Below are 25,430 nucleotides of genomic sequence, written 5' to 3'. Positions count from 1 at the left end.
GTATTAATTTTATAATTAGAAAAGTAATCACTGAAAGTAATCATGCATCAATAAATGTTACAAATTTGACCTATAAATACACGCAGACTTAAAAAGACCATCTTGTCTGCTTGTTAGGTATTGCAACACCTCTCAATCTCCAATTTCCAACTCCACGGTGAGAAGGGAAGCCTTTACTCAGCCATGATGGACAAGTGTGCTTCAAATGTGACCTTCCCTGGAGGAAGTTATGCTTTTGTGCTATAATGTATCATATGCTCACACTGCACAATTGTGTGACACTATAATCTGTTATAGATGGACATTTTCCTTCCATGAGCTGTCTATTCCCAGAAAAGTTGTGAAACACTCTATGAGTAACCAAATTCCTCTCTGGAAGTCAAATGTCATAGAGTTTCATGAACTGTGTCACAGACAGGATATGTCATAGGAAAACCCCATTAAAAAGTTTTCCAAGCTCTGATTAGCAAGCAGAGAACAAGAACTGGAGGCTAACCTGATTTGTTAATCTAAACAAGTCATTTTTTTTTTTGCACTGCACTCAATTTAATTGTGCAGTGGAGTCAATCAAGTAGCTTCCCATCCACCTATCAGACAGACAGGTGGATGGATACACAAATAGGGACTCAGTGAATTTGAATCAATTTTTTCTGTTCTTGTAGTTCAAAGCTTTGAGTCGAGTTTTAAAAATAACATTTTCGGTTTGCTAAGTCTAGTCTTCTGTAAGCAAAAACACCACACCTCATTAATGTTTAAAGTACATGCTTCTGGGACTTTCCTGGCGATACAGTGGTTTAAGACTCTGCTTCCAATGCAGGGGGCAAGGGTTCGATCCCTGGTCAGGGAATCAAAACCCCACATGCCATGGGGTGCAGCCAAAAAAATATTTTTTTAATAAATAAATAAATACAGGGAGTGTTGGGAAAGTGGGATGCATGATAATTCTGCAAGGCAATCCTGCACCCTAGACCCAAGTGCCGTTTCTGCCTTGGGATCCCCTCCCTCTGTCACCCAGATCCAGCCCTCAGGCCTGGCCTGAGCATCTGAGGTCAGCAAGAGGACTCAGCATGGAGCCAGGTCCTCTTTACAGGCTCACCCACCAAGTTCTTCTCTGCTCAAAGGCAAGAGATGTCCCACAGGAAGGCTTTGCTTCCCCAAGATGACACTCACAACTCTGGAGAAGAACAAAAAGCCCAACAATCAAAGGTTCTCCTTCCATCAAATACCTGGTGAGCTCAAAGAAAACTCAGCAAAAGGATCTACCACTTACCAAAAGAAAAGAGGTCTGATCGTATTGAATCAGCACCTGTGGATTGCAAGGGAACCAGTGGAAGGCTCTAGAAGGTTTAGACTCTCATCCACACAACAAGCCTCATCGTCATGCTTATCAGTGTCACTACGAACTGCCAGTCTGAAAACTCACAAATGGTACTTTCTTAGACTTCTTCAAAAGCACAAAATCAGCCTGTGCAGCAAACAGACCTCCGATCCAATGCACTCTGACTTGCTTGAGCAGGAAGAGAGGACCCCAGCACAGTCCAGATGATCAATCTGAGTGTACTGCTCTGGATGGGTCTACGCGTTGGGGACACTGGCCTGATAAGAGCAGGGTGTGGCGGGTAGCCAAGGAACACTTTGAAAAGCTCAAGCCAGGCCCACAAAATCTCCTTACTCCACCTCCTGCAGTGAACTGATGCCACTGATTCCATGGGATACTGAGCCCAAACCAAGAGAAACTTCCCCTTGACTCTGAGGACCTACCCTGGTTCTGACTCTGCTCTAGCCCCATGCTTTAGCCAGAAACAGGGGGAGCCTGTGATATGACCCCCCCACCACCACTACCTTGCCCACAGCTCTGTGCTTCCCCAGTCTTGCCCGGGGCTGGCTGTGCTAGACCACATACTGGGAAAGGTTTGGGCAGCCTGAGCCTGGCTCTGTGGGCAGCTGAGGGCCAGTCACCTGCTTCTGTCCACTCCTTCTGTGGCTCTGAGTGCCAGGAAGGAACCTCTCCAAGAGAAGGAAAGCATGGAATTTCTCCATCCACCAAGGGGATGCATGATACACATTGACTAGCAGTTAGTCAAGGCAAGGTGGAGTCCCAGAAGGTATCTGGCTTTGCACAAAGAAATGTGCTCCTTCCCTTGGCTTACTGTCACCACTTCAGGTCCCATTTCTGAGGATTCTCTCTGCAGGGCTGCAGAATCCCAGGAGCAAGCACTGCGCTTGAAAGCCAACAAGTTACACCGACTGTGGAAATAGGATAAAGTCTGTGAACCAGAAACAAAAATGTGGGGGAGGGGTCTCCATTCACGTGCACAGTCTCTGTTCATCCTGTTTACCCTCCAGAGCCCCCCTTTGATCCAGCGGCCAACTGCTGCTCACCAGTTTGCTGCCTTTGTTTTTTTTATCTCTTTATTTTATTTTCTACTTACTTGTGAATGGCAAGTGGATCCAATGGGGAGAACTCAAGTCTAGAGAAAAGAAGGTCACAGTTTGAAACCCCTGGTATCACACAAACTGTGTGATGCTATGTAAGGGATTTTCTCCTCTCTGAAACTTGGGTTACTCATTTATTAACAGTGAATAATGGGCTTCCCAGGTGGCTGGGTGGTAAAGAACCCACTTGCCAATGCAGGAGACGCAGGAGATGTGGGTTAGACCCCTGGGTTGGGAAGATCCCCTGGAGGAAGAAATGGCCCCCCACTTCAGTATTCTTGCAGGAATAATCCCGTGAACAGAGGAGCTTCGGAGGCTACCGTCCATGGGTTGCAAAGAGTCAGACATGACTGAGCAACCGGACAGGAAAGGGGTATACTAATTACTGCAGTGGCTTAAAGAGTCTCTCCCCCAGAATTCACATTCACTGGGAACCTCAAAATATGACCTTATCTGGAAATCAAGTCTTTGCAGATGTAACTGATTAAGATGACGTCGTATCGGATTAGGGTGAGCCCTCAGTCCAGTGACAGGTGCGGTGTTCTGATAAGAGGAAAGAACATACAAAGACATATACAAAGGAAAACTCCATGTGAAGAGAGAGACGGAAATTGGAGCGGTTCATCTACAAGCCAAAAAGTGCCAAGGATTGTTGGCAACACCCAGAGCTAGGAGGAGACATGAAACAGATTGTCCGTATGTGCCACCAGAAGGAATCAACCCTGATTAAATTTATGGTAATTTATGATGGCAGCAAAGGGAAACAAACACATCTCCCTTCTAAGGCTGTAACATGGATTCCCTAAGAGACAGCACGTGAAAGCAGCTTGTCACCTGCCCAGGGCAGGGGAGACCCTGGACACAAGGCAGGCAGGTCACTCTTGCTCTGTCCTCTGGCAGCAGGCCAATAGTAGGATTTTTCAAGTTTTGCCAGAGGGGGGTGGCCACATGGTATTTGCACTTTTGAAAATTCATGGACAAACTGGGGAGAGCAAAAAGATACTTGTGGAATCCGGGCATCCTCAGGTAGCACAGCTGCAGGCAGAAGCACTCAGGGATGCTGGTGATCAGCGAAGACTGATGCTGCAGAGTCCTGGAGCTGGCAATGCATATGCACCTGTCAAACTAGGGGGCCAAGAGACCTCAGGGGTCGGCTGAGGTCAATGATCAGAGGAGCAAAACCCTACACTGAGCATTTATGATATACCAGGCATCGGACTAAGCAATCTGAAAGCGGAATCACGTTTATTCCTCAAAACCTGCCCTTGGAGGCCGGGCCTCTTCTTAGTGCCATTGTACCGCTCAGGAAACGGAGACTCAGGGACTTTTAAGTGACTTGTCCCCCGACATACAGCAGTAAGTGGTGAAGCTGCTTGTCTCAGGAATTTTAACTACCATCTTGCTTCTTGAAGAAGCTGGAACAGTTGGACTTATCACACGAGAAAGATGAGCCCCAAGATTCTTTGTCTACCTCACCACATTCTCTAAATGAATCTTAGAACACTTCCCATGAGCTCTCTGCCTCAGTTGTGTGACAGCTTCCTTCACAGGAAATAGACTAATATGGATGACAATGGTCACAACTATTAATTGAACATTACGATCTCTAGGTATTTCACTATGCACTTTACATACATTATCTCAAGAGATCCACACAGCAATACCCTGAAGTAGGGTATAATCTGTTTTGCAGAGAAAAGACATTGAGGCTCAGAGCTTCAACGAGGACACAAAGCAACTAAGTGACAGAGTTGAGCTCTAAGCCTTGGCTTGTCCACCTCTTTTAAGTTCACTATTAAGAAGCAAATATTGACATCCTTTTTGCTGTCCCAAGACACAGGATGTTCCATGGCTCACTGAAGCTAAGAATTCACTCTGAGTTCTTAGGTATGTCTCAGATGTAGTCTTAACGAGCTGTGTCTGCCATCTGCCCCCACTTCAGATGCCTGGACTTCTCTTCTAAAGGCTCAAAGTGAGTGACTTTCTCTTCAGTGAAGTGGTTGGAATTCTCTAGATAATGTCTGGCCACTCCCAAGAATGGCACACAGTTTGGCACACTTTGTCTGGCACACAGTTTGGACCACAAGAGCAAGGATCTGAGAGCAGTCAGTCCATTCCAGATGTGGACCCCTCCCCAAGAGAGCAGGGCAGAAGCTGGGGCTCTAAGTCAGGAAATAACAGGGACTAGGCTTGGGGTGGGAGGAGTGTTCAATGCCTTGGGAACACAATCAACAAACATCTCAAGCTGTCAGATGCTAGAAGGCTGATGGAACAGAGAGGTTGCCTTGAGCCAAGATGTTGCTTTGCTGTATTCTAAAACATTCAACCTCCCGTATTTTTCCCCTAAGTTTTTCTGAGCACATTCTTATGCAAACTGAGCAAATATAACATCAAGCCATGCTCCCTGTATTTGTGATTTCAGGCTGAACCTCAGAATTGGTACAGACAGTTAAAACTCCTGTATCTCCAAATGAACTTACTTACAAAACAGAAACAGACTCACAGACATAGAAAACAAACTTATGGTTGCCAAAAGGGGAAGGGCGGGGGGACAAACTAGGAATTTGGGAGTAACCTATGTACACGACTATACATAAAACAGATACACAATAAGGACTCACTATATAGCATAGGGAACTCTACTCAGTATTTTGTAATAACCTGTATAGAAAAAGAATCTGAAAAAGAATTTACTTATTTATTTATAAAACTGAATCGCTTTGCTGTATACCTGAAACTAACAACACTGTAAACCAATATTTCAATTAAAAAAAAATTTTTTTAAGAGTTAATACCTGCAAAAAGAACCAATTCCTGTATCTCATCTTGGCAGGGCATGGCGGCCACTAAGAGGATGGGGAAGGGAGAGAGAGCAAGGCTTTACCTGCAAAAAACTGCAGTGGCACCAAGGGGTTTGCCACCTCCTCACCAACTCAGCCTCCCTCCATGTCAGCATGCAATGCTGACATGCTTCCTTTCAGTAATGTGGCTGAGCCTGTTCTAAGAAGTAGTCTTTAAAATCACTGCTTGATTTCACTGTCTAATTCATGTTTAACAAATCAGGTACTGGGCCGGTTAATTTCAGAGACTGGGAAAGGAACACAAAAGCAGCGCCTGAGAGAGTATGAGCTGTTTAAAGCATGGAGCCCAGTTAGGTTCATACAACAAGCTTGCCTTCCTCTTTGTCAGCCTGGATCCTTCTATGCAGTACTTAAGAATTCAGGAACATAAAGGTACCGTAACAACCACTTCTGGGACTGGAGGTCGCAGGGGCAAAGGAAGTCAGGTGTGTGGTCCAGAAAGGCACCCCTAGTCAGTGATCTGAACCCCACCCAGTGGGTGCTGGAGATGAGGAGTGCCACTGTGGTTTGCGTCTGGATCCTCCTTCCCCCACCACAGCTTGGCCCACCCCTAGTCAGTGATCTGAACCCCACCCAGTGGGTGCTGGAGATCAGGAGTGCCACTGTGGTTTGCGTCTGGATCCTCCTCCCCCCACCACAGCTTGGCCCAACTAGGGCTGTGATCAGTGTCACTTGGACAATTTTCTAATAGAAACCTTTGAGTCTGGAATTAAGGGCCCGCTACCCTTCCCAAACCTGATCTACTTTATTTATTTGTTTTGGGGGCAACGTTTCTTGGTATGTGGGATCTCAGTTCCCTGACCAAGCACTGAAGCTGCACCCCCTATGCTGGAAGCGCAGTCTTAACCACTGGACCACCAGGGAAGTCCCCTACTCTCGTAAGTCTACCCCGGGCTGGCCCCTCAGACCTGGCCCTTCCCTCCCTCACGTCCAACCTGCGCCCCCCCCCCCTTCATCCCAAGTCTCTGAGTGTGAGAAACAGTCTTGTAGAATGAATAGCTCTGTGCATCTCCACTTCCTTCTAGAGGACTTGCTGGGTCACTGTTGGGGCTCCCTGAGGGCAGAGTTCTCCTCACCTGAGCCTGTGAACCTCACTATCAGTCACTGTCAATCAAGGACTGTTGGCAGTGCCCTCAGAGGCTTCTGTGTCCCTGGGAGGGTTTTAATGACCTCCACCTGAAACAACACCTCTCAGCCTCCAAGGTTTCTGATGTTGTAATAACATGCCATCCCACTACTGAAACTTTCCCTCCAAATGACAGGTTTATTGCAAACCCTAAGCAGTATCGAAAAGTTGAAGTTTTTGACTTCTGTGAAAAATAAACTCCACACTAAAATTTCCTTCCAGCCCATTGCAGACTCTGAAATCTGTCAATGCTTTAGTTCTCAAAACAGAAAAATAAGAAAAAAATCAATCTGGAGGCATATCTTCAAATCTGTCATATACCTTTTTTTTATTGTGGTAAAATATTTATAAGTTGCCATTTTTCCTATTTTAAGGGTACAAGGCATTGGCATTCACAATGTTGTACAACCATCACCACAATCTATTTCTAAGATTTTTTCATCACCCTAAAAATAAACTCTGTACCCACTAAGCAGTTAGGGAGTATAATTTTTAAAACATTCTGTGAAGCTAACCAAGTTGAAAGCAGAATTTAGGTAGACAGATTATATCTTTGTAGCAAACATAGGGGAAAAAAGACTAGAAGAAAATAAAATAACTATTAATTGTATTAATATTAGGATAGTGGAGTGACCACTCTATTTTACTTTCTAAATATTTGGCAATTAATTTTTATAGCCCCTTGCTGGTCTCATAACATGCTAGAAAACTAAAGGCACAATGAAAAAAATAACAGTGAAAGAGCTTAACTTATTTAAATGATATTTTCCTGAAAAGTTGTAAATCAACACCAGTTTGTCAGCATTCGAAAGTATCTGGGGGAAGGAGAAAAAAAGCCTTGTTCTGATTTGCAAATCCCAAGCACACAATTACAGGTTTGCTGCATCTGCACTATGCTTAAATTCACAATATTGCTAATAGAATTCTCAAAATAGATGGTTCTGTTATATTTTGTGTTTTTTTTTTTTTAAATAACACCCTAGTAACTTAATAGTATTAGGACCAATTCTTGAAGGAATTAAAATGCTAACTTCTTTGGGAAAGACTATGGTCACCTCTACCCCAGCCTCAAGTGATCTAAAATCCAATTTCTACAGTGACTTTAAAAACAAACCAAATAACTAGAATACTTTTGCACCTTTGTTATATAGGTGGAGATTAAGCCTTGGCATAAGAATATATCCCAGACAGATAAACGTCAATCAGTGGTTAACAACTCAGAGATAATCCCTTCTTTGAAAAGTCTGTTTTCAGTTGAACCTTCCAGTTGGGTTAATTGATGACTTATCTTCCACTAGGAGCACCGTGCACATCAAAGCATTGTTTAGGAACAGAGCAAAGCAGACAGGAAAGAAAGGGGGCTCTTTAACCCTCAGGGCTAATGGCTGGAATTGAATATTTCCTAATGGAGATAGCAGTTTGCGGTTTAATAAACTCGCCATTTGTTTGAGAGCTGAGTGGCAACCAATTTCTGGGCTGTTGATGGATGTCTAGGTCACACACAAAGCAAAATGAGCCTCAGGGCACCTGCGCTGGGACTGAAAAAGCACTGAGCACCCATCGCCTCTGTCTTCCCAGTAACTTTCCTTTAGCACATGCCCAAAGGGAGGCTTCTCTTCTCCCCTAAGAGAGGTTGCAGGCTTACAAGTCCACCAGCGGTGATGCTGGGAGGAGCCTTGAGGTGGTCAGACATATGGTCCCTCCCCTTTAAACCTCACTTCACACTCCCAGAAGCTGCCTTGCTGGGTTAGAATCTTCTTCCTACCAGCCACCTCTGGATCTGGCTCTCAGGACTTCTGCTTTCCTTTGTAGTCAACTCTCTCAGACCTTAGTCACAAGGTCTCATCATCTGGGGGTCAGAGTTGTGAGCCTGCTGTGACCCAGAGGATTTCACCAGCATCTCTACCACAGAGAAAACCAACCTGATGGACCCGAGGTTTACCTCTTCAAAAAAATCTAAACCATGCTTGCCAAAGAAACACAGTCGTCAATGCAAAAATATGCAATGTAGCCACTTGATAATTTCTCAAATCACCAAGGCTCTTGGTGACTTGTAATAATTTGTGTGTTTATATTGTACATAAGAGGGGTAAGGGAGTTTGAAAGAATCTGGAGAGGTAAAAAAGAGCATTAGACTAGAGAGGGAAATATATAAATAAAAAACAACTGAACTATACTGCTTCATCAAGCAGAGCCTTCTTACAGCATTATGCAAAAAGCTTTGGAATAAAAACCAAATAGATGATTGTGCAAAATTAATTAACTAGCTGAGGGAATTTGCAAGTCTAAAAGGATCCTCGTAATAAAGTTAGTTCCTCATGGATTTGCCTGCTGATAAATTTTATGTCTACCTACATTAAAAAAAAAAAAAAGACCAACTCCCTAGAGTAATGAGCTGTGAAACACAGCAGTACTTAGGCATTTCATTAGCCTTGCTGTTCACCACCAATCAAGAGCAGGAAATGAACAGGGGTCAAATAACAGGGCTTTTAAAACATATTAATTTGTAGCCACCAAATGTACATTATTAAAAATTAACTCCTAATTATTTTTTTTTAATGACCAATACAGCATGCAGGGCTGAGTCCTTTAAAACAACTACCACCTGTTAATGGCAAAGAAAGAAAGAAAGATAGTGCTAAGTCGCGTCTGACTCGTGCAACCTATGGACTGTAGCCTGCCAGGCTCCTCTGTCCATGGGATTTTCCAAGCAATAATACTGGAGTGGATTGCCATTAATGACAAAACCTCCCCAAAACTATAGAAAAAGCAGAAACTTTGGTCAAGTGCATTGAAGTTGATTCAACTCCCATGTAGGAGTTACAAAGCAACCAAATTTTAAGTTGCAATGATATCAACACTTAGATGCTATAAGGGAACCATGAGCATAGATTATTGCTATTGCATGGAAACTACAATGCAAGCATTTACATCACACATTCATGCTGTGTGCCCTTTTCTGGTATAAGTAACCCAAGGGGTTTACTGCAAGCCAGTCTCAAAAGAGCCACAGGATACATGTGTATTCAAGCTTCTGACTTACTATCTTTCAAGGTGAAACTCCAGAAAACTAACCATTAAGGGACTGAATTTACAGTGTAGAAAGAAGGGATTCTAGCCTTGCTCCTTCCTCCATCTTTATTTCTCCTCCTGTAAAATGGGGATGCTGGGTAGGATGACGCAGTACATCACTTAAGAGACAGTATCACTAACTTGAGCAAGTTGATCCATCTGTCAACTAAGATCTCAATAGAGAGAAAGGGCCCAGATAGTCTCAGGATACCATTTCATACTTCTGAAGCACCAGGAAGATAAAATCAACATTTTGAAGATATCAACAGCAGCCTTATGAGATAGCTTGGAACTATGTCATGTTTCACAGGTAAATCCACAAAGAAGCATTATTCCAAGGTTCAAAACATTCCAACCAGGTGCAAAAATCTCAAGGGAGTCCAAGTGTTAAATATTATGACTAAGCAGAAGAATCAGGTTTAGAAACTGGTTTCATTTTACACCTGGGAGCCTTGGCTGCTCTCTATCTTGATTCTGCCTTCTTGGAATTCCTAAGCTGAGCACACTATGCTCATCCCAAATATTCAGGTCTAAGGCATTTCCAGACCATTGGAGCTGATAAACCAAGGCCTTGTATCAGCTATGAAAACCAGCCTTCAGACCTTGATAAAAAGAGGCTTCAGAAGTGTTGATGCTTAGTTTTCAAGTTACTAGAACACAAGCAGATTAATTGTTAACTGTTTCTACCATGAGTGTTTACTGGGAACACAGAGATGTAAGATTCAAGAACTGCACTTAGGGGAGCTTCAAGTGAGGGACCATTTGTGCTCTGGGAGGAATCTCAAACATTAGCAGATCTGGATCTGTTTCAATATAAATCTCAGTTTGTTTGGGGCTAAACATCTGAAACCCAAACAAGAAGTCTGGACAGAATCCAGTTTGAGACTGAATTGAACTCAAGATATGACACCTTACTCGTTAAAAAAAAAAACAAAAACGGTTGAACTCTTGTAAATTTCCTAGGCCGCATTTAGATTACAAGCAAGGAAAAAAAAGAACTGTGTCCAAGTGACAAACATACAGAAACATGGGAGCCTCCAGGGGGCAATTCAAGAGGTTCTACTGATTCAGGATGGAGACCCTTGAGAAATCCTACAAGATGGCACCCTTTTAGATGTTCAAGGGATCAGGACACAGCCATAAAGGTCAGGGGAACAATGGATCCAAGTTCATAAGGCCAAAAGAGAAAGCTGAGCAAGAAAGAAATAAAAATCAAAAATGGATCTTTTGCCAAAAAAGTGAATAATTTCTCTCCATTCAAACGGGCTCAGTTCTAACCACGGAGGTCTTGGTTCCAGTGCCTCTATAGATAGTAGATCAAATTTCAAACAAAAATAAACCCGTTAGGGCAACTTAGGTACACAACATGGATTCATAAGAGACATGTGCCATCAAGATAGAAATTCAAGACAAGTAGAAAAATCAGCCAGAGGGAAAACTTCAAAGAGTCTCTGTAACAGCGATACTCTAGGTTCTAATTCCTTTCTAAGCAGAATTTGCATGAGGTGAAAGATCAAGGCTTTATCAAAAGCTGCATCTTTGGAATTCCCTCCCCTAGAGAAGCTATTCAAAGCTGAGGTCTAGAAGTCTGGAAATTTGAAGTGAGACATGGCTAGCTCTCCTTTTATATTCTTTTTCATTATGGCTTATTACAGGATATTAAATATAGTTCCTTGTGCTATATATTAAGACCTTGTTGTTTATATTATACATAATAGCTGTATCTGCTGATCCCCAACTCCTAATTTGTCCCTCCCCCACTGCTTCTCCCCTTGGGAAACCATAAATTTGTTTTCTGTCTGTGAGTGTGTTTCTGTTTTGTAAATAAGTTCATTTGTACCATTTTTTTAGATCCCACATGTAAATGACATCATATAATATTTGTCTTCTCTTTCTTACTATGATAATCTCTACGTCCATCCATGTTGCTACAAATGGCATGATTACATTCTTTTTTATGGCTGAAGCTCTGTTTCTAAATTTAACACCATTATTGAGACATGTGAGCTGTTGATTTACTTAGTGTCTCCAGGTTGCAACTTTAGCATAGACTCCATCCTCTCCAGGAGCAGGAGCGCTGGATACTGGGGGTGGGGAGGGGGCGGCGGGGAGGTAGCGGCGGGGCAGGGATGGTGCTTAGCTGCACCCATTCACTTGCTCTGGCAAGCGGGTACCTTCTGTGTCTCAGGCGCCGGGCTGGGCACTGGGACACGTGGGGAGAACCAGGCATGGAGCTGCCCTCTGGAAATTTATGGGAGTGGGAAAGCAAGATGTTTTTCCATCACAAATACATGTGAAGTTGCATCTGTTATAAATGCTTGGAGAAAAAGGCACTGAGTTCTTTGACACTTTCTAACATGGTAATTGAGTAAGTCAGGGGGGTTAGGGGAGGCTTTGGTGAGGACGTGACATCTGAGCTGCCATCTGAAAGATGACGAGTTGACTAAGCCATGGTGAGAACCGAAGCTTGTTCCAGGAAGATGTGAAAGGCCCTGGGGTGGGGGCAAGAGAAGCAAAGACAAGAAATGGCAGGAAACATCGGTGGCTGATAAGTGGTATCAGGATTTTCACCCCAAAGTATGGTCCGTTGGCATAGGCTTATTTTGAACTGAATGCAAACAACTGTGAAGAAGGAGATGTAAAAAAAAAAAAAACTCTCTCTGCTTTTCCCTTATTTGTCCAGAAACAGGACATCAAGGGTTTCCCAGGTGGTGCTAATGGTAAAGAATCCTCCTGCTAATGCAAGAGATGCAAGAGACTCGGGTTTGATCCCTGGGTCAGGAGGATCCCCTGGAAGAGGATACATCAGGCATGACTGAACACCTGTCAACAGCAGCAGCAGGACATCATTTGTAAAGGTGTCCCCCTTCTTCTCTCTGCCAGGAAGGACAGAAGTTAATTACCAGAGGCAACCCTAGACCCTCATCAGCTCAGAGATGGCCCTTAACAATTCTTGGCCCTGATCTATCAGTGTGTATGCTCAGCCACTTCAGTCGTGTCCGACTCTGTGCGACCCTATGGACCAAAACCCACCAGGCTCCTCTGTCCACGGGATTCTCCAGGCAAGAATACTGGAGTGGATTGCCATTCTCTCCTCCAGGGGATCTTCCCGATGCCCCTGACCCAGGGATTGAATCCATGTCTCTTACGTCTCCTGTATTGGCAGGTGGGTTCTTTACCACTTAGCGCCACCTGGGAAGCCCAATCTGTCACTAGTCTCCCCATATAGTTGCCATCTCACAATCTGCTAATCCTCGAAGCTCAAAGTCCTTTTCTTTTGTCTCGTCACTTCTCTACAAAAGAATTGTTCTTTGCTAAGACAATACAGAAATTCAAGGTCTAACCACCCCCTTTGAAATACTCATCACTGAGGACTCCCATGTGTACTGTATGGAATGCATGCATTAAAAAATATGCTTGCTTTTCTCTTGTTACCCTGTCTTCTCTCAGTCTGATTTGCAAGGCTCCAGCCAAGGAACCCAAGTTGGGTAGAGAAAAAGCCCCCTTTTCCCCCCTTCCCTGCCTTGGGATGGAGTAGGGGTTTTATGTTGGAAAAGATGTCTAGACAGGTGAATTGGCCAGACCATAGAGGATTTGGGTCTTAAGTTCAGGTACCATTAAAAAGACAAACGTGTGGAGGATAGGAGTGGGTTATGACGTACCATTTGCTTAGCCAGCCTTGATTTTCTGTCCTGATAGAGGTCTGCTTTCTGGCTAACCCCCAACCAAGCCAGAAATCTGGTGAGGGAATGGAATCCCAGCTGTGGCCATGCTGTCCTGGGCCTCCTAGAGGCAGTGGTCCAAGGACTTCAGGATTTCAATTCCATGGTCCCATAAGACCAATAAATTTGAAGCCAGGCGTGAAGTAACGCATTTACTGTTAAATGTCTGATCTTGTTTCCTTAACTTAATCTTTCTGATCCAGCCCTGAAGATAATACAAACAAAAAATATGTGATGCCAGTAACACTGGATGGCAAATTTACTCTCATTTGATAAAATTCATACTCTAATACAGAATACTAAATCTCTGTATTATTTCCAAACACGTTGTATTTTTCTATCAGTTCAGTAAACATTGTCTAGATTACAGAAGTAAGCCTTTAGGCACTGTTCTGTTAATAACAATATTCCTGCCCTCAGATGGTGCTAGATGAGCAGTTGAGGCTGAAAGAGCTGATATAAAGCAAACTGAACTTCAGAGGTAGAAAGAGTATGAAAGTGTTAGTCGCTGAGTCATATCTGTCTCTGAGACCCCATGGACTGCAGCTCGCCAGGCTCCTCTGTCCATGGGATTCCCCAGGCAAGAATATTGGAGTGGGGTAGCCATTCCCTCCTCCAGAGGATCTTCCTGACCTAGGGATTGAACCTGGGTCTCCTGCATCACAGGCAGAGTCTTTACAGTCTGAGCCACCAGGGAAGCCCTAGAAAGAGCGTGGGGTTCAGCAATAAACAAAAAAGTTTTCCATCCTGGTTCTGTACCTGCTGGCTGATGGAGAACACACTAGACCTCTCTGAGCCTCGGTTTCCTTATCTGAAAGTGGGATATGGTCCTTAGAGAGACGTTGTATCCAAGGAGATCCCACACATAACATGCACGGGGCAGGGGTTCAGCTTGCAGGACTGTCATGGTGGCAAGAAGGCTGGTGCCGGTAGAATCATCTGGAGAAGACAGCCACAGCTCCTGTGGGCCAGCAACCCACCCTGCTGCCTAGTAAGTAGCTTACATATTATATCCCAAGGGAAACGGAACCATGGAAAGGAAAATATTTCATACAGAGGGTTTCCCAGCTTAACCTCTGCTGAAACACCTTTATTCTCATCTTGAAAGCATGCAAGCAGCTGCAGATGATTTCAGGCAGGCCTGCAGAAGTCGGCGGTGTTCCCTCTCTGGGGAGGCCAGTGGGAATGATGAGAGCAGCTGCCCGGGGGTTTCACCTGGAGAGCCGCTCACAACCAAAAGCAGCCAAGTTCAAGTGTGGCTGCCTCCGTTGGCCCCGCCCTGGCCCGTAACCTTGAAAGGCACGGAGAGATTTTCCTACCCTCGATTTCTCTTTCAAACAGATCCAGAAAGTGGCCATGAATGATGATTCCCTCCGGCCAATGTTCAGGATACAGTTGGGGGGGAGGGGACTCCATTTCTGGACATACAGCCTTGGCCCTTGGGGCACTGAGGGACTGGGACTCCCAGGGGCAACCCTATATCCTGCCTGCCTGGTTTCTGCTTTGTTTTACATATTTATTTCCTTATTTTATTTATTTGGCTGTGTTGGATCATAGTCGCATCATGTGGGACCTCTTGTTGGGCCTCGCTAACTCTCTAGTTGTGATCCCCCCAGCTCCGCAGCTCCGAGGATATGAAATCTTAGTTTCCTGACCAATGACTGAACCCACATCCCCTGCATTGCAAGGCGAATTCTTAACCACTGGGCCACCAGGGAAGCCCTGCCTGGTTTTAAGATCTCTACTTTACTAAGGTTTGATCCTTAATTTGACAGAAGATCTGAAAAGTCACCTAGTCATATTAGGGACCTTCAGTTGCTTGATGAAGGTTTGTTGGCTCTCAAAAGCTTCAACTCCTGTAAGATGTTCTTCATAACCTCTATTCCCATTTCTTCTATTCTAGATTTTTGGGAAAGGTCTGTCAGAACATCATTTTGATGTCAGGAGGCAGCATGACTTGGTTTCCGGGCACAGCCACCCTTGGCTCACTCGGCAGAGCGCTTCTGCCTCATGGAAAATCCTCAGACTAGCGCCTTCAAGTCACCTGTGAAAATACACTCCTTTTCTAGGCTGAGATAGGGCTGCGCCAGCCTCACGTGTTTTTATCATGTGTCCAAGATAAGGACATCATAGGAATCTTTGGAATTGTTCAGGCTCTCTAAAAAGGTTCCTTGAGATACATTCTAAAAACCATCCCTCCTTCTGTAAGAGTGCCTGGGTGGCCTTCAAGGGGCCAGGGAGCAATATAGGGTGTCCACATATCAGGGGCTATGTGACATGGTCTTCTGCCTGTTTGGGGCATAAGGAGCTTCTATGTGGGACACAGTAAAAGAATGAAAATTAAGCCATCCATTTCCAGGCCTTTCTCAGGTTCCCCACTCCTGCCCGTGTAATCTTGAAGGGAATCACCCTATTCTCCGAACAAAAACCTCAGCCCATTTCTTATAAAATGGTTCTGCAGAATCTTATGATAAACTGCCTCAGTTTCCTCCATGTGACTGAGAAGAGACTAGATCCAGAGACAAACAGAGAAGCAAGTAGACAATTATCAGCTGCTTCTACGTGGGTGGAGGGCTGCTGCACAACCTTGTTCATCACTGGCTCATCTTTCTGAAACAGCAGCAAGGCAACCTCTGCCTCCCTCTGGGCCCAAAGATATCAGGCCTGCTCTTTTAAACCTCAGCTTAAGTCAAGGTCAAATGTCTAACCCTTGGAAAAGAAAGGAAGTGTTAATCTTTGCAACCTCATGGACTGTAGCCCGCCAGGCTCCTCTGTCCATGGGATTCTCTAGGCAAGAATACTCGAGTGGGTAGCCATTCCCTTCTCCAGGGTATCTTCTCGACCCAGAGATTGAACCCAGGTCTCCTGTATTGCAGGCAGATTCTTTACTGTTTGAGTTGCCAGAGAAGCCCGACCCTTGGAAAGTCAGATTTATAAAAGGCCTGAGGTTGCTGGCTGAAGGGAAACCCAGTTCTCTGTACCTTTCTTGATAAAAAAGAAAAAGTTAAAAAAGAAAAATTTAAAGTTAAGTTAAACAAGAAAAAAAGGGTGCTGTCTGTTGTTTGGATGATTCTCTGCTACCATCCTCACCCCCACCCCCTCCACTCTTTTCCTCCAGCTCTCAGCTTTCAGGGCTAAATTATATGACTCAGAGGCTACAGTCCTAGAAAAAAAAAAAGAGAGAGAAAAGGGAGATGGGGAAGGGGAAAGGTATTTACAATTGGTTTTGCTCCTCCCCATAAGAAATAGAATTCAATTAAAAGGCCTCTCCATCACAAAAATGCAAAATTACTCTGCCCATCACCTGCCAAGTCAGAGCAACCTCAGAGCAAACCTGATTTAGCTGTGTAGCCCCAAATGACAGGCCTATTTTTACCATTTTTTGTCTTTCAGATTTTGTTTTCTCAGAACTCCTGAATTGATTCATGCAAAGCAAATGAGATTTCATAATAGACTCTGGGACAATTCCACCCCCTGGGGGCAAACCTATTCACAAACCGTGGGGTGAGGTAATGCTGCCCATCTGCTCTAGGGAAAGCCGGGCGCCCTCCGAGCCCATCCTGGGGAAATGGGGGCGCTGTAGGCTTGCACCTTCTCAGGTTTCCTTCCTCAAGATAGTTTCTCGGGACACTCAGAAAAACATCTCATTCATAACTGCCTGGAAACTTGAGCCATTTTTTTTCCTGATAGTCATTTCACTAGTTCGGAGGAAGTGACTTTCCCTTATCCTCCAAACCAGATGTCAGGAGAAGGAAGAGACCTCAGAACAAAGCAGATGGCAGAAAAAGCAAGAGGCTGATGCAAGCCGAGGGCTGCGGGGCGGCTCCGGATCTGCGATGGTTTCTATTTACTTTATAAACGGATTCTGCAGGAAAAAACAAAACCATCTTTTTCCTTTTGTTTTTTTTTAATTTATTTTTTAATTGGAGGAAAATTGCTTTACAATGTTGTGATGGTTTCTGCCATATAACAAGTAAATATCAGCCATAATTGCACATATATCACCTCCCTCATAAGCCTCCCTCCTCTCCCACAATCCCGCCCCTCTAGGTCATCACAGAGCAGCCAGCCGGGCTCCCTGTGTTATATAGCAACTTCTCACCAGCTATCTATCTTACACATGGTAGTGTATATATGTCTATGAAAACTATTATTTCTAAAACACTCCTCTCTTCTTAAACTGTCTGGATCTTTAGACTTAGCTTGGAAATCTCAAGAATGAGTAAAGCTTTCTTCACCAAGGGACAAATTTGTTACTAGTTTTTATTAGTGGTGGTAAGTGGGGGTGATTTTTAAATGATGTCCTTGTCCCGCAGTGGGACAAGCAAGGCAGGGACAGCATTCCTTCCTGCCTGCCTTCCTTTCCTTCTTTCCTCTGTTTTCTCTCTTTTCTCCTTCTCTCCTCCTATCCTTCCTTCCTTTCCTTCTTTCATTTCAAAGGAAGATCTAATTATTAAATGTCAAAAAGTGGTTATGAAAGCAATAACTCACTGAAAAACTTAACTGAAAAGTCTCCATTTTACATATCCAGAGCTGGGGTGGGGAGAATGTTGGCATCTTTTCCATAGTGTATATAGGTATTTAAACCTGGCTGAAATCTTGGAAAGCACAGAGATGTGTGCAGCAGGTATGGGGAATTGCTACAAAGATCTGGTGACTGTAGACGGTCTAAGGTCGTACTACTTTCTTTTTTCTTTTAAACTGAACTATAGTTGATTTACAATGTTATGTTAATTTCTGCTGTACAGCAATGATTTATTTTTTAAAATATTCTTTTCTTCTTTCTTAACTGAAGGTCTGGTTTTGCAAAAGGACAAAAATTTAGCTTCTAATCTGAATTGTGATTTTCATGTCATTCCTGACAGTAGTTTGAAAAAAGCCTGGCTTGTGTGCCAGGAACGTGAGCTCTAGAACCGTCTCTGCCACTCACCTTCAGCAGGTCACTGACCTGCTCAGTTTTAGAAGGCAATGCAGGAGACATGGGTTCGATTCCTGGGTTGGGAAAATTCCCTGGAGAAGGAAATGGCAACTCACTCCAGTATTCTTGCCTGGGAAATTCCATGGACAGAGGAACCTGGCAGGCTACAGTCCATGGGTCACAAAGGGTCAGACACGACTTAGCATGAGGCTGCATATAGTAGGTACTCAATTTATTTTATTTTTATAACAGTTTCATTGAGATGCAATTCACACAGCATAAAATTCACTCTTTTAAAGTCTACAGTTCAGGGAGTTTCAGTATATTCACCGACTTGGGCAACCATCACCACTACTCATTTTTTGATGAATCCATGAATCAGAGATTTAAAGGTAACATGGCTTTAAGTGCCGGGCTGTATTCTGAGCACATTTTGTAAAATAATTATGTGATCGCCCCAACAAATCTATGAATCTGGTCCTATGACGACCCCCACTTTATAGTAAAGTCAACTGAGGCTTGTGCCCAGGCAGTCCAGCTGGAGAGCCAGCATTCTGAACCAGTTTGAAAATCCTATGATTCTATTAAAAGAGTCTGACATAGTGAAGTTCCTTATTTATTACATTATTGCATGAGTGCTCAGTCACTTCAGTTGTGTCTGACTCTTTGCAACCCCATGGACTATAGCCTGCCAGGCTCCTCTATCCATGGGATTCTCCAGGGATACTGGAGTGGGTTGCCATGCCCTCCTCCAGGGGATCTTCCTGACCCAGGGATCAAACCCAAGTCTCTTATGTCGCCTGTGTTGGCAGGAGGGTTCTTTGCCACTAATGCCACCTGGGAAGCTCATTACATCATGAACACTATAAATAAAAATAACAGCCTTCCTTTTTCATGTTTATGACAAATTTGCTGTCCTGAACCAAAAAATATCTCTTTCCCAGGAAACAGCAGGAGGGTGGCTACACCCCTGGATACAGGGATGCATCTGACTGATTTTGGGGTCTCTACATTTGGCACTTAGTGAAATCTCAATAATGACTGACAGGTTAAGAACTGTGCCTGCCATGCATTATACATGGACCACCTATAAGTTTCCACTTAAGCTAGTCAGAAGGAAGAGTCAGGTGCCTATGGCAGGCTTAATAACCAAACCCAGATCACATTAGCCATCACCAACTGGTGCCCAGAGGCCCTGGGACCTCAAATTGGCATTAATGCTGCAGAGTTGTTTTTTTTTTTTTGGAGCAGTAAGAATGAATCGGTCTGGATAAACCAAGGAGAAACACATCACCCTTCATACACAGAAAGAGTAGCATGAAACTGCATGGTTCTCTCCACTCTAATTGAAAATCAGATTTGAGCGCTTGATTTCAGACATCACAGGTTCACTGATTTGAAGGGCTTGTTTGAATAATGTTCTATCAATACATTTAAGCTGGCTGGGGGGAGGGGAAGACTCAGAGACGGGCTAGTTCTATGCCATGCCCAGCCCATGGTGGTCCTACTCCAGGATCTCAATTCTCCTTCCTTCTAAGGCTGTAATAGCCATCACTTTGCCATTGCTATGGCTAACTGCTGTGATTCAGCCCCAGGAAAAAAGCAAACGTCCTGATGTCAGTAAATAGCACAAAACAGGGAGGGAGTGATGGAAGGGAAGAATTACAGTAATGTATTTTCATGCTTAAAAAAAGGTTTTCTTCCCCCTCTCCCATTTGCTTTGTGAAACTTCTCCCGAACAAAGGGCTATTCTTGTGCGTGACGGCTGGCCATATGTGATCTGCTTTCAGAGCTCAGGGTCCATGTGAAATCCCAGGGTGAAAAGGAAACTCAGCCGGAAAGCCTGGGGTGGCTGAAGGGAGAGCTGGCTCCTTTCTGCTTCTAAGGCATGCCACCAACCCAAACACAAGCAGCTGGAGTTCAAAGCAGGCCTCCTCGTGGGATTCTCCCCCAACGGAACTCAGAGCTAGCAAGTCTGTGCAAAGAAAGACTGCCAGAGTCCTCTAAGTCTGCAGGATTTAATAACTAGGTTTCCATCCTGCATCATCTATTTGGGATGACCCACTTAGACAATGTCCTCCATTTACAATGGCTTTCAGAGAAGTCTCTGGGAAGATGTTATGAGGCTTCCTGACATCTCTTTGCCCCTCAGTACAAGTTCCAGGGAAAAGCGGAGCTGCTACCTTACAATGATGTTTATAAACAGCCAGCAGTCAGAACACTAAAGATTCACTATTTCTGTTCTCAGAACTGTTCCTTTCTGATTTCTCTGCTTTCCTATTGAAGTTCATCAATTCAGATCCCCACACATATGGTAGGAAAAAGTGTAATTGTCAGAAGTAAACATCAGCAGAAATCTTGGCCAGATGTGGGCAGGCAAGATATAAAACTGGGCAGTAATCCATGTTACCCAAAAGAATTGAAAGGGAACCCAAACTGTTATTTGTACATTAATGTTCATAGCAGCACTATTCACAATAGCCAAAAGGTAGAAATATCCCAAGTGTCCATCAAAAGGTGACTGGATAAACAAAATGTGGTATACACACACACACACAAGTATTATTCAATCACAAAAAGTTATGAAACTCCAATGCATGCGTGCATGCTCAGTCATATCTGACTCTTTTTGACCCCACAGCCCTCCAGGCTCCTCTGTCCATGGAATTTAATTCTAAAACATGCTACAATACGGCAAATTTGAAAACATTTTGCTATATAGAAGGAGCCAGGCAGAAAAGGACAATTATTCTTTGATTTTGTTTGGGATGATTAAAAAGGTTTGGAAAGATGGTGGTGATGGTTGCATAACATTGTGAATGTACTAACACTACTGAGTTTTGCACTAACAGGTGGTTTAAATGATGAGATTTTATGTTCTGTATATTTTACCACAATTTTTTTTTTTTAAAAATTAGATGGTAAGACTCTCAGAAGCTGAGATTCTGTCTTAGCCATCTTTGTATCTCTAGCATCTAGTATATTCCAGCTCAGAGGGGCAACTTCACAGACGTCTGCCAAACAGACCACATATGCAGTAGAATGGCTTTAAAGTTAATGCCATAGCAGTTTATGATGCATGCCTACCCAGGTCTCTGACATCTCAGGGTCCAAACCACATCAGAGCTATCATTTCAAGAATTCACAAAATGATCTCATTTGCAGAAATAAAAATTCATCCAGCTATATTTCTCCAAAAGCTTTATGTCCACAGAGATTCTATACAAATTCACAGATTTTACTTTTCATCCCACAGAGGTGAACACTGGCATTATATTCCAGGTCATTAACAGTAACATTGAAATGGCCCCAGACCCATGTCTACTTAGCATAAGACAGAGGCAGCTCTTGATAAGATTTGAAAGTCATCTGTGCAAAAATGCACAGACTTGGAAGAGGTCTATCGAGTAATTTCCCCCACAACCATCAACTAAAGCACAAGGATTGCATTTATTCAACACATATTTATTGAACATCTAATCTATGCTGTGCACATACATGTGCTTAGTCACTCAGCTGTGTCCGACTCTTGCGACCTCACAGACTGTAGCCTGGCAAGCTCCTCTGTCCATGGGATTCTCCAGGCAAAAACACTGGAGTGGGTTGCCATTTCCTTCTCCATGGGATCCTCCCGACCCAGGAAACAAACCCAGGTCTCCTGCGTTGCAGGTGGACGCTTTACCGACTGAGATGCTAGGTGTCCACCATTCAAGGATGTGGTGTTTAGTGGATTTTCTCAGATTCTCAATCTGTGACAGTCAATCTAAACAGTTAGTTCATTTCTAAATCATTCCTAGCCAGAGGACATATTACTTTAAAAAAAAAAAGTTCTGCTCACCAATTCCAATGTGTGTGTATTTGAGTGGGGAGCAGAGGGCTCTTCCACCACCACCTTCCCCCACCAACAAGCAATTCTAGGACACCAGCTGGACATCCTGCAATTCAGTTCTGACACCATCTACCTGGAGATAGCATCAGGTCCACATGTTAAGGGTTCAGTCCTATAAGACAGTCCCTGCTCCATTTCAAATGCCAACTGCAAGCCCAGACTATTACCTGTGTTTTTGACCAACCAGCTATGGATCCAAGATTCCACGACCCCCCACCTTTGTGCTCAATTAGCTTGCTAAGGCAGCTTAAAGAACCCAGGAAATGTAACTACTCCCTAGATTACTGTATTTGTTATAAAACGATCTAACTTGGGAACAGGCAGATGGCAGAGATGCACAGGAAAGGGCAAGGTGCTTCCATGCTGTCTCCAAGTGACTACTCCTCTGAATCTCCATGCGTTCACCAACCCAGAAACTCTGAGAACCCTGTCTTTGTGGTTTTTTATGGAAGTTTCATTACATACATGTGTTGTCTTGATTTGTCTGCCCCTTGTGTGTGTGTGTGTGTGTGTGTGTGAGTGCGCGCGTGCACACACTCAGTTGCTCAGTCATATCTGACTCTTGGTGACTCCATGGACTGTAGCCTGCCAAGCTCCTCTGTCCATGGGATTGTCCCAGCAAGAATACTGGAGCGGATTGCCACTTTCTCCTCCAGGGGGTCTTCCAGACCCAGGGACTGAACTGGTGTCTCCAGCATATCCTGCATTGGCAGGAGCCACCTGGGAAGCCCTTGTCCGCCCCATGATTCCCCTTAAAGAACCACACCTTCTGCCACTACCTTCTTCTGCCCTATGGTCCAGAGGAGCTGACATCCCTTTGGCTCCAAGAGTGTGTGTGACCCAAGCCTGGCCAATAGAACACTCTGTCTTCCCCCCCACATCCTCCCTCTGGAGCCATTGGTTAAGAGAACCAATCAGAGCCAAACAGACTCCATCCTGAGACTGGTTGGGACTGAAAAGAATTGAGAAAATGGGATAAAAGCCTGGAGCTGCTGTCATCTTGATACCACAAGGAAAAGAGCCTGCCAAGAATAGAGCCAACAACACAGGAAAACACAGCTGAATGGGGATGGCAGGACATTGATGATGTCATCTGAAACCCTGGATTCTGCCCTGCCTGAAACCCATCCTTGAACTTTTCAGTGGCCTGAGCTTTTGACCCCCTTCATAAGCCAGTCTGAGTTACGCAGTCCTTGGCTTCTAGCAGCATTTCACTTCCCTTAAACACACACACACACACACACACAGAACTCAATTTACATTAAAACAAAAACCTGAACTGCAAAAAACATGAACTTTTTTCATTTTTACTATATTACTTTTACTAATTACAGTACTTATAAATTTCAGTTATTTTTAATATATTGTATAATTCATCATGATATTCTAATCCATTCATTATAACAGGAAGAAGCAACTAATTAGATAGTGCAATTTTCCTATTTATAACTCTTTTAGGAAAGAATCAGGAAATGAGACCTTGCTTCTAATACCTCACTCAACCTTAAGCCTGGAAAGTGTCAGATACAGCTGTGTTATTTGTTACAAAATGGTTTGGCTCCATCTTCAGAAGTAAGAGTAAACTCAATACCAAAACACACCAATAGAAATTCAAAACAAAATATAGAGATGACTGAACTGTTCTGTAGCTTGTCTGCAACTGTATGCATTTGTCCAAAATCAACGATTCAGCAAAAATAGAGTTTTTACTGTGTGTAAATAAAAAGTGAATGAATCTTAAACTATATATATATAAATATATATATATAAACAACACAAAACTGTCCAGGATCAGAAAAACCACAAGGATCACACACATTACTTTATAAATCAGCTCACATGAATTTGAAAGAGTTCTGAAAATGAAGTCATCTCTCTAGAGTTAAGAGGATATTTTTAAGTCTGTATTAATCACGGACAATACCTGATCTTTGTGAACTTGTGTGTAATTCCATGCTTCCTCTCTTTACTTCATTCTCACTAGAGGTGATATACAGATATTTCCCTCCACTTTTTGACTTGGACTAGGAGCAGCACACAAATACAAACACTGTACCCCCAAGCCCTGCAGGGGACAGGATGCCTCGCCAGAAGCGGTTCTGAAAAGAAGCTCCTTTAATAGTTTTCAAACCCTAAGTTTTCAAATCCTAAAGTGTATTCTTTCACTTGACCCCTATGTTGACCTACCTTGCCAACAGGTTCAAGGTCAGTGGCAAATAATTGGATCAGATTTGAAAGCTGGGCCTGTATCGCTTTTATGTATCCAAAGCTCATGATCTGTATTCTTAGCTTTCTGGCAATGCATCCGCAATCATTACTAACTAGTTTAGAACTAATTATAGCATTAAATCATCAGGTTAAAAGCCCAGAGAACGTTCCCACTTAAGCGTGCCTCCCTAACAAGAAAAGTGCTATATAAATGGAAAGTCCTAAGGTGTTACAGTAATTACGAGAGAAAGAGAAATAATTCACAGCAGAATTGGAACTTGACACCAAATAGCATTTTGCATCTGTTCTGATTTGGTTTTCTTAAAGAAAAGTCGCCCAGAGAAACACACCTTCAGCTATTTAGAACTTTCCAGTGTCTGAAACATCAGAGATGTGCCTTTTTCTTTCTGGATGACTCCAGTGCCTGGAGTTCAGAAAGGTAATTTTCCTAAAGAATAACAGGAAATGTGCCTTTGTGAGTTTGAGGCCCTAAAGGTCCCTGGGCGGGCACCCAGCAGAATCCCACAGTCAAAGCAAGCAACCCAGGAGACCTACCGTAAAGAGAGAGAAGAACATCCAGGTGGCAATCATGACCTTGACTCTCCCTCAGCTGTGGCCTGATCTTGGGAACCAGCTGCTTCTAAAGCTTCACCCCGGTTTCCCTGTCCTCAGTCGGACGTCCGACGTAAGGACACAGCCCTCTGCAAGGTCACAGCATTTCAGGTGAAGCAGCACGGAGCTGGCAACCTGAGTGTACACGTACCTGGTAGACACTGCCCCAGAAGAAGCGTACACACTGCATTGTGAACCGGCCTGACTTCTCCAGTTCAAAGATACCGTTTGGAACCGTGTTAGAGCCTTCAAGGGCAAATGAAACAGGAGTGTATTTATTTGTACACAGCTACTAATTATCGGATTACACTTTATCAGATCAATTATGATTGGGCAAATTCGAGCTGTGAGTTGCATTCAAAGGTAATGGGATAACAGTGCCCTGGAGAGGCAGGGGATAGTTCCACTGTTTTGTTTTGGTGTTTTGAATTCTGATGATTTATTTTATAATACGGACACCAGAAAGTGACCTTTAAGACGGTTTGTCTCCTGCAAAGCCACTGGCTCTGCACAGTAAGAAGAGCCCCTGGACACTTGTTTACAGTCAAGACAAGTAACTCTATTAATTCAAACAAAGGAACCTTCA

The 25,430-nt window shown here is 43.7% G+C and overlaps 1 protein-coding gene and 2 long non-coding RNA genes across 28 annotated transcripts in view; 1 reads left to right on the top strand and 2 right to left on the bottom strand.

The window, feature by feature from the left end:
- Positions 1-25,430, bottom strand: part of PALM2AKAP2 (PALM2 and AKAP2 fusion) — a 473,479-nt gene that overhangs the window by 51,970 nt on the left and 396,079 nt on the right. The window lies entirely within an intron of this gene.
- On the top strand, positions 2,394-6,845 carry LOC145520334 (uncharacterized). The gene is made up of 2 exons (XR_014064417.1): positions 2,394-5,791; positions 5,892-6,845. It is a non-coding gene; the product is annotated as an uncharacterized LOC145520334 (long non-coding RNA).
- On the bottom strand, positions 2,412-7,999 carry LOC145520349 (uncharacterized). The gene is made up of 2 exons (XR_014064422.1): positions 5,901-7,999; positions 2,412-5,797 (listed from the first exon to the last, which is right to left on the bottom strand). It is a non-coding gene; the product is annotated as an uncharacterized LOC145520349 (long non-coding RNA).

The sequence above is a fragment of the Giraffa tippelskirchi genome, chromosome 1 (genome assembly GCF_054371585.1).
Source record: "Giraffa tippelskirchi isolate mGirTip1 chromosome 1, T2T-mGirTip1v1.2.pri, whole genome shotgun sequence".
Taxonomy (NCBI): domain Eukaryota; kingdom Metazoa; phylum Chordata; class Mammalia; order Artiodactyla; family Giraffidae; genus Giraffa; species Giraffa tippelskirchi.
The sequence above is the reverse complement of the archived record's forward strand: the minus strand, read 5'-3'. Positions and strand labels throughout refer to the sequence as shown.